The sequence below is a fragment of the Sciurus carolinensis genome, chromosome 3 (genome assembly GCF_902686445.1).
Source record: "Sciurus carolinensis chromosome 3, mSciCar1.2, whole genome shotgun sequence".
NCBI lineage: Eukaryota > Metazoa > Chordata > Mammalia > Rodentia > Sciuridae > Sciurus > Sciurus carolinensis.
The window spans coordinates 33,052,314-33,064,759 of NC_062215.1; the positions used below are offsets into that span (position 1 = coordinate 33,052,314).

General features: G+C 42.7%; 1 protein-coding gene across 4 annotated transcripts in view; it reads right to left on the reverse strand.

The window, feature by feature from the left end:
* The window catches only part of Rnf43 (ring finger protein 43), a 59,951-nt gene that overhangs the window by 20,314 nt on the left and 27,191 nt on the right, over positions 1 to 12,446 (reverse strand). The window contains exon 1 of one of the 4 annotated variants that reach the window (XM_047546395.1): positions 332 to 482. The exons of the other annotated variants lie outside the window; for them this stretch is intronic. The gene's annotated coding sequence lies outside the window, so the exon portion shown is untranslated. Of the gene's footprint in view, positions 1 to 331; positions 483 to 12,446 lie in introns of those variants that run through there. 4 annotated transcript variants of the gene reach the window in all.

Genomic DNA, 12,446 nt, shown 5'->3' on the forward strand with positions numbered 1-12,446 from the left:
GCATGAACAAATATCAGAGTGGTTCCTAGGACACTGTAGATTTCATAAAACCCTGGGATTTTTGTGCTCCTCTATGAGGGAAGCTCCCTTGAAACAAATTTCTACCCATCTGGTGGGACAGGGCCTTGGAGTCAGATTTAATTTGATAAAAATACAATACAATACAATTTTCCTGTACAGCCTTATTAGTGGCATGAGAGCCAATATTCATACACTTTTGTATGATTTCACTTTTTTTTTTTTTTACAATGAAAGTATTTCAAATATTCTCAGACTGAAAAAAAAACAACAAAAAAAAAAACCAGCCATTTCAACCAAGACTGTTCATTACCTAGCAAGGCAGCGCCAATCTTCCATGGGTGTGTGTAACTGCCCCCTCTTCCAGAGAGTTTGCAGACAGGAAGAAGGCTCCTGAGGAGAACACAGATCAGATGTGTCTGCCTCCTTGGGGTGCAAGGTGTCCTATAACAAAGATGCAAACACGATTTCCAGACTGGGCCACCAGCACTCTTAGTGACACCTGGAAAGGGCCAAGAGAAATGAGCTTGTGGAATTTGGTGAGGGCATAGTTGGGGAGGGATTGTGGAAATGAGAAGTTTAAGGATCAGTAGTCTGCATCTTCCTGAAAGGCCAGGAATTGGGACACCCCATTCTAGAGGCTACCGTGAGGGACAAATCAAGAAGAATTTGCTCTCCTAGTCATTCTCAGAACTTAGTCCTACATACATTTTACACCTCTATGTAAAAATGTATGAATTGTCCTTTGGTGGGATTGAACCAGGGGTACTTAACCACTGAGCCACATCACACCCCTTTTTAATTTTATTTTGAGACATGATCTTGCTAAGTTGCTGAGGCTGGCCTTGAATCCTCCTGCCTCAGCCTCCTGAGTCCCTGGGATTCCAGGTGTGTGCCACTGTGTCCCGCCTCTTTCTTTTTTGCTCTGTTGCCCATCCTGGCCCTGAACTCCTGGGCTCAAGCAATCCTCCTGCCTGACTCAGCCCCCCGAGCAGGTGGAACTATAGGTACACATCCCTACACCCAGCTCGCGTTTCATATTTTTTAATCTGTTCTCTCTCTGTCCTCCTTCCTTTAACTCACTTGTCCTGATTTAATTCCTCTCCCTCCTAAGACAGACCTAAGGTTCAAATTCTGACTCCCTCATTTATCTGTGTGACAGAGGGCAAGTTACCTAACCTATCTGAGCCTCCTATTCTTCATTTTCAGAATGAGAACAAAAATGCTTCTTGATTGTCGTGAAGACTAAAGATAATGGATATTAAGTGCCTAGCACAGAGCCCAACACTCAGCAAGTGCTCATTAAATGAGAGCTGGTTTTATTATTACATCTGTAATAATAACTCTTCTTATTCCTGGAAGAGACAAAGCCCTTTCTGACTCCTTTCTCCCTTGGCGGTCAATAGTGCCTCTAAATGCCAGCGTTCCACAAGGCGCAGTCTGGGACAGCTCATTATCCACAGTCACTTCCCTCCTCGTCTCAAGCCTCCAAACCCCACTAAACAAGCTCTTCCAGTTCTCAGCCCGCCTCCTTCCCATGAAGGAAGCCATGTGATCTCATTACCTCCTCACAAAGGGCATTCCAGGGCTCAACTGAGCCCCAAACTTAATGCTGCCCTTCCTTTATCCACGGCATCTCCTCCTCTTGGGGCGTGTGCTTCTGTAAGCCGTTCTTTACTGTCTCCTGTTTCCCAGCCGCTCTCCTCCCCCACCTCTGCTGCAATCATCTCTCGGTTCTCTGAGACCTTCACCCAGGCCTTGGACAGGTAACTCTCCTGCCTGCTACAATTTTGCCTTCGTAATCAGGAACGTTGGCCAGACATCAAAGGCGCCCTTCTCCCATTTCCTCTTTTCAGATTTTATTATCATCTTCTGTGCAATCTCCATTACCTGAACTTAGAACTACCTGACTTTTATCTCCCGTAGCAGGACACACCAGCACCATAAAGCAAAGCTCCTACTGCTGGGTTGGGGGAAAACAGACTGGCCGGAAGTTTCTGTTTCCCAGTTCCCAGCACCAGAACAGCCTCCAGTGAGGCCCAGTTTGACCACTATTTTTTGGTGTGTGTGGTCCTGGGAATTGAAACCAAGAGTACTCTACCACAGAGCTGCATCCCCAACGCTTTTTAACTTTATTTTATTTTTTATTTTTGGCGGTGCTGGGGATCGAACCCTGGGCCTTGTGCATGCAAGGCAAGTACTCTACCAACTGAGCTATCTCCCCAGCCCTTAACTTTATTTTGGAACAGGATCTCACTAAGTTGCTAAGGTTGGCCTCAAACTTAAAATCCTCCTGCCTCAGTCTCCAGAGTCACTGGGATTTAAAGGCATGTGCCACTATACCCAGCTACATTGGTCACTATTTAAAGAAGACAATTCTCGCATCCACAGGTTAGATACTATAAGTGATTGTTTGGGCATCGATTTGGAAACCTCTTAGATCTATTTGCCATTCCTCACCTCAACTTGTCTCTATCACTTTGGGACGGCCGAGTTTTCGAATGAATGAAGTTAGGAGGCTAGGCAATTGTCAAGAGGAGTTTCTCTTTGTCTATTTTGTTAAAAATTCTTTTATAAGCAAGTGTATTCCTGCTTCACTGTGTAATCTTTTAAATTATAAAAGAATGTTGGTGGGGGTAGGGAAGCATAACCTTAGGCCATCTGATGTGAGCAGACCTGCAGAGGAAGGCTGGCAAAGAACTCCAGTATGTCTTACTGGATCTGGGGAACTTTCCTGGGGTGACAGGAATGCTGGTGAACAAGAAAGTTGTCAAGAGTAGAACTGAAATGATGGCCAGACTCTAAAAGGAAGTGAAGTAGCAAAGTCTAGGCGGGAGGTAACTTTTCACCAAAAGTCCAGTGTGGGCTGTTGCTTATCATAGAACTTTTAGTATTTGTTAAGTGAATAAATCAAACTCAATTTGAATCTAGTTGCCTTACAGTTTATTAAAGAGATGTGAATTGTTAACAGGTGAGCCTGGTTCATGTCAGTCCTACTAGGCCCCTATTAGGGTTCTTCAAAACTTCTGTGTGGTGGCATGTGTCTGAGCTACTTGGGAGGCTGAGGTGGAAGGAGGAGGATCACTTGAACAAGGCATTAGACCAGCCCGGACAACACAGTGAGACTCCATCTCAAAACGCAAAACAAAAGCAGAGGATGAGGAAAATGAGACTGTTATAGACTAGTTACAGGAGGTCGAAGTCTCCTCGGTTCAATCTCTGAACACCGCCATGCTGCCTCAGAAACCCATGCTGGGGAGGCAGTTGGTGTGGAATGGCAAACATTAGCCAACACCACAGCACATGGAACCCCATTAACAACCCAAAAGCAGGTTCTGTCTGCCGCTCTCCCCTCTGTGCCTGTGTTCTTTCTGCCTCCCAGCCTCAGCTTCCTTCCTCAAGGATTTATCTCATCTCTTTTCCCAGCCACAACAAAGGCAGCCAGACCCAGACGCTGTGCAGAGATGCTTTCCCAGTGAATAGGCCCTGTTTGTTTAGGATGAGAAAGGTGTGTCCTGAAATTAGAGGTCACAGAAGCTCAGACCCAAATAATGGTCATTCATCCAGACTCTCATTTCACTCACTCCTTCACCCCACATTAAAGGCTTCATTCTTTAATTTTAAAATTCACCTATCCTCATCTCAAACTGTGTCCAAGCTCCATGATGTAACTGGACTTCTTTATATGGAAATGGCCACCACCGTGGGGTTACCCGACTTCATACTTTGCCTGGCAAGTTTGTATGGGTGATTCACAGGGTCTCAGGCAAACAGAGAAAAGCAAGGAGGAAGAAGCAGAACTAATTATCTGAGTTGCTTTTTTAAATTTATTTTTGGTACAAAGGATCAAACCCAGGGGTGTTTACCACCGAGCTACATCCATAGCCCTTTTTATTTTTCTTTTGAGACAGAGTCTTGCTTAGTTTCTGAGGCTGGCCTTGAACTTGGGATCCTCCTGCCTCAGCCTCCTGAATTGCTGGGATTACGGGGGTGCGCCACCACACTGGGCTAAAAAAAGAGTTAACTTCCCCCCCACACCAGTACTGGGAATTGAACCCAGGGCTCAACACATTCCAGGCAAGCATTGTATCACTGAGCCACATCCTCAGTCCCTAAGTTGTTTTAGAAATAAACTGGTATCAGAGAAGAAGGTTTGGCAGTAACCAGACAGAGAGGAGGAAAATCTCAGCCTCCACCGAAGAGCTGGATCTTTTTTATCATTCCACAGTTGTGCTCCATAATGGACTCGTGTGTGACAGTGGTCCCATAAGATCATACTGAAAAATTCCCATCACCTAGTGACATCACGATGTCATGACAGAGCAGTGCGACACATCCCTTACGTCTGGGGTGATGCTGGTATAAACAAACACACCATGCTTCCAGTCACATCGAAGTGTGGCACGTACACCTACATGTAGGACATGGTACTTGGTAATGATGACCAATAGCTGTGTTACTGGCTTATGTATTTGCTATGCTATACTTTTTATAATTATTTTAATGCCCTCTACTTATATTTTTTAAATTTCCTATAAAACACGACATTGTGTAATCAGACAGCAGCTTCAGATATCTTGTTTACTGTGTCTCTTGATGGCATCAGATTGATCTACACCATGTAGGTTTGTGTAACTGTGCTGTGATATTCACATGACAAAATTGCCTAAGGGCACATTTCCCAGAATGCATCCCCATTGTCTGGTTTTGTCTGACTTGGTCCAGAATGACCTCTACCTATAGGTGCACCAAGAAGCTACCTCTGAAGTTATGAGCAAAGATATCATCAGTTATATCAGGGATCTTTGGAAGTAAAGCTACTAGAATACTGAAGTTCTGATGGCCACAAATGTTAAGACCTTAGGAGAGGCACTAGTTGTGTGGTTTGGACCCCTTCCCTCCCAGGTGAGGAACTCAGGGCTCAACCACCCAAGAATCCTACTCAGAGGTCCTGAAAGGTCACTTGAGTCTGATCACCTGCTCAGGGAAGACCTCCATCTGTAGGATGCAGCACCAAGGCTAGCTGTTATCCAGAGTCCTCCACAGAAAGGCCAAGATGGTTATTGCTAGGGGTGACACCTAATCCCCACATTTCCAGGAGAAGGCTTTAAGGATGCTTTGGCTAAGGCCCTTCTGAGGCACAGCCTTAACTGTTACCACAATGAGGCAGTCTGCTGAACTCTCACTCTTAACCCAATGTACTATTTGCAAACAGCCTAGATACAGTCTGCCTTATGCTTCTGCTGTTCTAGTTCCAGGCAGACTCATGCCCGAGTTGACAGGAATTTGGAAACCTGCTGGAAGTAGGTAGCATGTGTTTTTAAGTAATTGTTTAGGCTAAGATTTTGATGCCTCAAAGTCCCCAAACTAAAACCACATAGCCCTTATGAAAAACACCAAAGAAATGGAATTTGAGGAAATCAGGGTATTTATTTAAGTATGTACGAGACCCATTTGGACTACCAGCGGAGCTACATAGTATCGCTAAGTTTGGTGATTTCAATGCAAGAGTGTGAAAAGGCTTAATTAATCCGGTTACTTCACGCACATTCCATGTCTTTCAGGCTAGTCTCTTGCTCAGACATTAGGGAATTTCAAGTTGTCCTGCAAACTCTGTCCCATACTGCTATCTTGCACAACTGGCTTGCCCTGGTGCTTATAAGCCCTTTGAGGGCAGATATTGTATCCAAATGGGCCAGCTCAATTAAATCTTCAACGTGCAGGTTTTAATGGGCACATTATGAGTGGGGATGGGGTGAGCTATGGAGTTTACTTGGTTGGTCCCCGCCCCCGACACAATATTGCATTTACACTGCGAAGTGGAAAAAACATGGAGGATGGTCCTATGCCTCAATAAAGAAACAACAGGGGACAAGGGGTGGTAGCACTTAGAAATTACATCAGGAGGAAATGGACAAAATTATTCAAGCCACCAGCCAACTCAGATGCCCAGAGTCTCCCCTCAGAAGCCATTGGGGGGTTGACATCAGGCCAAAAAGGCTTCTGTTCAGAAGAGGCAACAGCCAGGAAGGCTTGTGTTGGAGACAGCCCAAGGGCTCCAGCATGACTGCTGACAGCCCTTTGACCACAACTCTGAATCCTTGTCCATGGGGTGGCCCTGGGGAAGAGGCCTGCTTTGGGGGGACTGTTTAATGATTTGCCAGCAAAGAACAAGGCAAACAGACTGCTGGCAGCTGCCTGGATGCAACAGGAGAGTAGAGATTTATTCCCACCCACAGAGTAGCCTTCCAGGCAGGGGATAAAAGAAAAAGTAAGAGATGGCATTGGAAAGCCTGGGAGGGGTGGCCATTTGGGGCTCAGCTTTTCACTGGGTCTCTGTGGATGGTGCCTGGATTTCTTGGCATTGGTGCCAGTTGGTATTTCCATCCTTTGAATATTTTAGCAATTCCTACTAGTAGCATCCCTGGAGCTCCTAGGAACTAAAAAGTAGTCCTTTGTATAGGATTCTAGGCATGAAAGACTATGAAACCAGAAAAACACTGTCTTAGTTCTTAAGAGAAAATGTAGGGTAGGAAACTAGTTTTGTTCTGTGCTCAGTTCCCTTTTCTTTGTCTTTCCAAGGACCTTTGCCTATTTCCCTGACTCTGTATCTACAAAGAAGAAGAAAAGGTACCTCTCTTATTCCCTGAGAGCCAAAGACTCTAAAATCTTCAATCCTGTAGCTCTCCATCTCTTTTTGGCCTCAGTTCCCCAAACAGGGTCCTTCTCTAATCCTCTGACCTGCCCTCAGTTCCCATAATTAAACCCTTTCTCCCATATAGTCCCCAAAGCCATCTATCCCAAATTCTTGAATGACACTTTACTGTTAATAAGTGTTCTACTGTGACCCACCCTTCCATCCATTTCCTTAGCAGGATGCTTGGTTTTTAGTAGTTGTTTAATAAAACATTAGTCCTTTCCCCCTTCTTGCTTAGTAGATCCTTAAAGTTGGGGACTAAGTCTTAAACATCACTTGAATAATGCCAGGCACACAGTAGATGTTAATAAAAATTCATGTTGAATTATATGTATTAACAAGAAAGGTGAGAGGGGCTGGGGAGATAGCTCAGCTGGTAGAGTGCTTGCCTCACAAGCACAAGGCCCTGAGTTCGATCCCTAGTACTGCAAAAAAAAAAAAAAAAAAAAAAGGCGAGAAGGTAAATTTGGTGGTTGCCTTGTCATTTGACCAGGACAGGATTATTTATTCCCACATGCCTGCTTTCTCTTCTGAAACCTTCAGCAGACGCCTTGTAAGCTTCACATTTAAAGTCAGTTTGATGGAATTTTCACCTCATCCTAAGGGAGAGTTATCTTCCTTTTCACCATCATGCACAAATCTCTGTCGCTCTGAACAAAGCTCACTTCTTTCAGGAAAACCTTCCCGCTCAATACAGGCCCAGTTACACTTCTATTGTCCTCCCTCAGTATCAATGCACTGAGTCAAGCATAATCCTGAAGGGGGCAGAAAGCAATAGCCCCCCACCCCCGCCACCACCACCAAAAGAGGGATGGTTCCTGCTCTCAGGAGACTAGAATCAGAATGGAAACCTGTAGCTGTGTGTACACACGCACATGCACAAGGGTCTTCAGGCCTCTTGTTAAACAACATATAAGCATGCAAATTCACAGAGCGGATTTTGTCAGAGTCAGAGACTAGTCCAGAGGACTGTGGAATGAATGGGTAGACTGACTTGCTCTTGCTATATTGCTCTGGAAGTTCTCTTTGGTCATATTGGGCCCTACTGCATATCTCCCAGATTTGTTGGGAGCTCTTTATTGGGAGAAGCCATTCAGAGACTATTCAAACCAATTAAAAATTTTTTCCTCTAGTATTGACTAAAAGAAACTCTTGCTCCCCACTGGCTTTAGGCCATAGTGCTGGCTGAGTGTCTCAGAGTGAACTTCAATCCCTACCAAGATTTTATGAGGACTTGGCCCAGTGATCTGCATGGAAAAGTTCTGGGAACACTCAGAGTCAATACACTTCTAATAGTATTCCATATTTTTTTCTGAGTGAGTCTTTTTTCTTACCTTTGGTGGAATGGGAGATGAATTAGATTTCTTTTCTCCATCCATTATACCCTGAAGAGTTGATGTGTCTGAGGCCCCAGTGCTCCATCACCCTTCCTCCATTCAGTTCCCAAAAGCTCCACCCGCTCTCCAGCCTACCCAGCCTACTGTGCAGACTGCCTCACGCCAAAGGCGGGTAGATATTCAAATATTCCAAGCATCCCTTGACTTGCACTTTGTGGACTATGAGCTCTTTGTTATTTCCTAATTGCTCAAACCTCTTTATTTTTCTTGCTAAGTGCCCAGAGTAAGAGATACAAAAAGATAATCAAAGTGCTGATAAATGATAGAGGAATCTTCAGTTATCAAGCTGGCTCTGCTGAACAGAAGTTCCTCTTTGCATCTGTTAGGAGATTCAGGGAGGTGCCATCACCAGGCTCAGTGGGAAAGGGAAGTACTCAGAGAGTTAGGGAGGGGAGCCAAATTCCTGGGTTGAGAGTTCACAGGGCAGTGAGGATCAATAGTAGCACTTTTGATTTGTACACTGTTATCAAGGTACAAAGCAACACTACCCTTTGTCCTTTTTATTTTTACTCTGCTAATGGAACCCTTTGCCCTAAATTAAGATTATTATTCAGCTTTGATGTTGCATTTTATATTAGCAAAGTGCTTTATAATCCTTCATTAGCTATTTTATTCTCCCTTTATTAGTACCACCCATTTAACAAATTAGGCAATTGAGGCTTGACCAGACAACACAATGCATGCTGGGCTTGTGACCTGAATTCTAGGCATGGATTTTATGTACAAAGTCTAATGAAGGGAGATTTGAGAGATCACAGGAGGACACACAGAGTAAAAGAACAGAAGAACCAAAATTATAAGAGCTTTAATAAAAGACTGCAAAATTTTACTTCATTTGCTGGCAATAAAATTGAGGACTCTCACTAGCTTAAATTAGAAATGTGACCGCCAAACACATTTTTAATAGGAAAACTTAACTTGAATGTCTAATTTCCTCTATAAACAGGGTTGAAACAGAGAAAAAAGAATGTGTCTGAACTTAATATTGTCAGTTGTTTCCTAAGAAAGGGATTGACACTGAAGCAAGACAAATATCCCTAAATTACTTTGACCCATAATTTATCCCTTTCTTGCTTCTCATCAATTACCATTGGTGACATAATGCTATACTAGTTCTTTCACTTCTCTGACTGATCTTCATTTGTTGCCTCTTCTTTCTTCTCTTCCTCTCCCTTTCGTTTAAATATATATGTGCTTCCTAACAATCTCTATTATCTCTTTTCTGGGTAGAGAGATAATACCTTCAATGATGATTCCCAAATTGGTTTCTAAAGTCAAATTCTCTTATACTGACAAGCCCATTAGACATTATTTCTGTTGTTTCACTGGTATCCCAAACTCTAATATACCCAACCTAAATATCACTTTCTCCCTGCTTGCCATCCTAACTAAACCAATGGCAACTCTTGACTTACCTATTTTGGTTAACGGGTCCACCATTTTTCTAGAGACTCAGGCTGAGTACCTCGGTCATTATGATTCCTCCTCCTGTATCTAATCACTAGTCTTTCAAAGCCTACCTTTGCTGTGTGTCTTGAATCTGAACCACTACAAGAGACTTCTAACTAGTCTCTAGTAAAGCTCTGTATATATCACTGCAAGAGCACCCTTCCTAAACAAAGAGCACTTATCACATTGTCCTGTTCAAATAGCAACTACTTTCTGAATTAAATTCAAACTCTTTAACCTATCAGATCAAGGCTTCAATGCTCTGCACTGACTTTGCAATCAGTAAACTTGGTTTCACACTTCAACTGTCACTTCCAAAGTTGTGTGTGACCTAAGCTAGCTAAGTTTTAATTAAAAATAGGGCCACAACTACCGACCCAAGAAGATCAGGGTACAGATGAAATTAAATAACATAAAGTATCAGCAGTTCTTGCATATAATGGGAACTCATAAAGTATTAATTCCTTCTCCTCCCCTCTGTCTCTGCAGCTTTATCCCCAATTCCCTCCTAAATGTACTATGCTGCTTGTTCACACCAAATTCACTATTCTTTCACCTTCTCTTGGAGTACCTATTCCTCCTATTCTATGACTTATAAGATCTTACTTGGCTTTCAAAGACAAGCTTATATGCTGCTACCTCTTTCATGAACAATCTCTTCTTCATTTGAAATTCCCTAAACATCTTCTTGCTTGCATCCTTTTATAGCATAGCACTTTTCACTTTCTTGGTGACTTAATATCTCACATAGCTCAATGACCTAACATAATAATCAATAAATGTGTGCTGAATTAATATTAAAAACTTGAACTTTTGGTCTCCCAAGAGTCCATTTGCTTGATTCATCATATTTCACACTGAGCATGCTTTAGAAATAATCTCTAGAGGGAGATCAAAGTTTCAAACTACTCACAAAGAGGCTAAGTTGGTGTAGGGTTAAATTCAGTACTATTTCGCCAACAGGAATTGTCTAGACCCTGTTCCTACTTGAGATATCATAAGTTGGCAATTTGTGCGAGCCATAGAAACCCATTTTAATACATTTAAATGAGAACTTCCTCATCTTAGGAGCCAGCAAGACGAATTGCATGTTACCTATAGAAATCAATCTCTGTGAGGCTAACAATGACAATTGCCTTCACTAGTATAGAAAAGAGATCCAGAGAGTCATTTGATTCCATAAGTTCTGAAGGTGGCTAGCTAAGATTTAAGTATACCTTACTCTGGCTTTCATCCAACACATTTCCTCTTGGCCCAGTTAGCAAATGGGTAATTAAATGACATCAGCCACTATAGGGTGGCTGGAACATAAGGTGGCCTCATGGTGCCATATAATGTGGCACCAAGTTTCTGAATCACCAACCACAGGTGCATCGACTCTTCCCCCCACCACACCCCCCTTCATAAAAACCTTATCTGATATTTCTGTTGACACAGTGACTATGCTTAGGGCACTTTCCTTTGCTTCTTCTTAGTGTTTGTTCGGGTGGGTACTTCTGTGCAGATGCCTATAAATGAGTTCTTAAGGCACAGGAGTAACACCCAGTCATCAGACTATGCTTTTGTCTTTGGGAAGGCTAACCTCCGAAGGTAGCAGCATACCTAATTGCTAAGCCAACACCTACCTGAAATACATCAAAGGCTGAACCCCCTTCCTAGCCAAATACCTAACTACTGTCTAGTCACTAAGTTGACTCTTAGCCTGGACATCATCAGACCTGTTTCTGGAGCCATTTTTCTCCTTAAAATAACAGATTCTACAGTTTCCTCCAAACTCTTTGTAACAGAGATTAATGGTTCCCAAGTGTTCCTCATCAAGATATGGGAATTCACTTGACATTACCACTGAGCAAGATGATAGGCAGGCATACCTAGAGACTTTCCCCATGGGTATATCAGAATGGACTTGAAAAATGGCCTCTTAGCTGGCAAATATTTGATGAGCATATGCTTTCTTCCTAAAATTGTGTTAGGTCCCACCCAGGAGTTAGTCTTATTGAGGAGATAACACATACAATATACACAAATTAAATGCTGATACAAAATGGCACTTGATAGTGTCACATTGGATGTTATAGCCAATAGGTTCTGTGGGATTTATGGTGGTGGTAGAGGGATGGATCTTAAGCTATCCTTTAAAGAAGACAGGATTCGGGTAGAAGAAAAATAGTCATGTAAAATAAGCAACATCTGGTCCATTGGCATCTGTCAAACGAATTTTTGGAACCTTTTAGCTTTAACCTTGAGAAGAAACAAGGGACCAAGTGAGGGGAAGGTAGGGGTTTTGACCAGTTTCTCTCATCTTTCAGGTACAGGAAGACTCATCTGACCAAAAACAAATCTGCAAAGATGGTCTGGAGAGTAAGATAGGGTCACATTAGGAAGGCTACTGTATGCTAAAGCAAGAGTTAAAGCTTGCTTTCATATCTGAAAAAAAGACTTGCCCTAAGTTCCTGAGAAAAAGGAGCTCATAATCAAAACTGCATTTGAAGCAAAACAATTTTAATTTTATTCTATAGAATAAAACCACAGGAGAATGAAGAAAAAACTGATAGTAGGAGAAAGCTCTGCCAGGAATCTAGAGGACCTGAACTCTGGTAGTAATAGTTAGAGGGAGAAAGGATGAGTTACAGAAATTATGGAGGAAGCATTGAGAGTACTTGCTGACAAAGTGGACTACAGGGATGAAGGAAAGGGAGGAGTTAAAAGTTCTAGCCTTGGAGAAGTGGGGAAAAGAAGATGTTGCTTTAACAAAAGTGAGAGACTAGAAAATGAAATTAGATTTGAGCAGGGGGGATTTCAGTCAGTCTTGGGAATACTGAATAAGAGGTGAAATTTAAGTCTGATAGGCAGCATGAAGTAAGAATTGGAGTTTGAATGAAAAG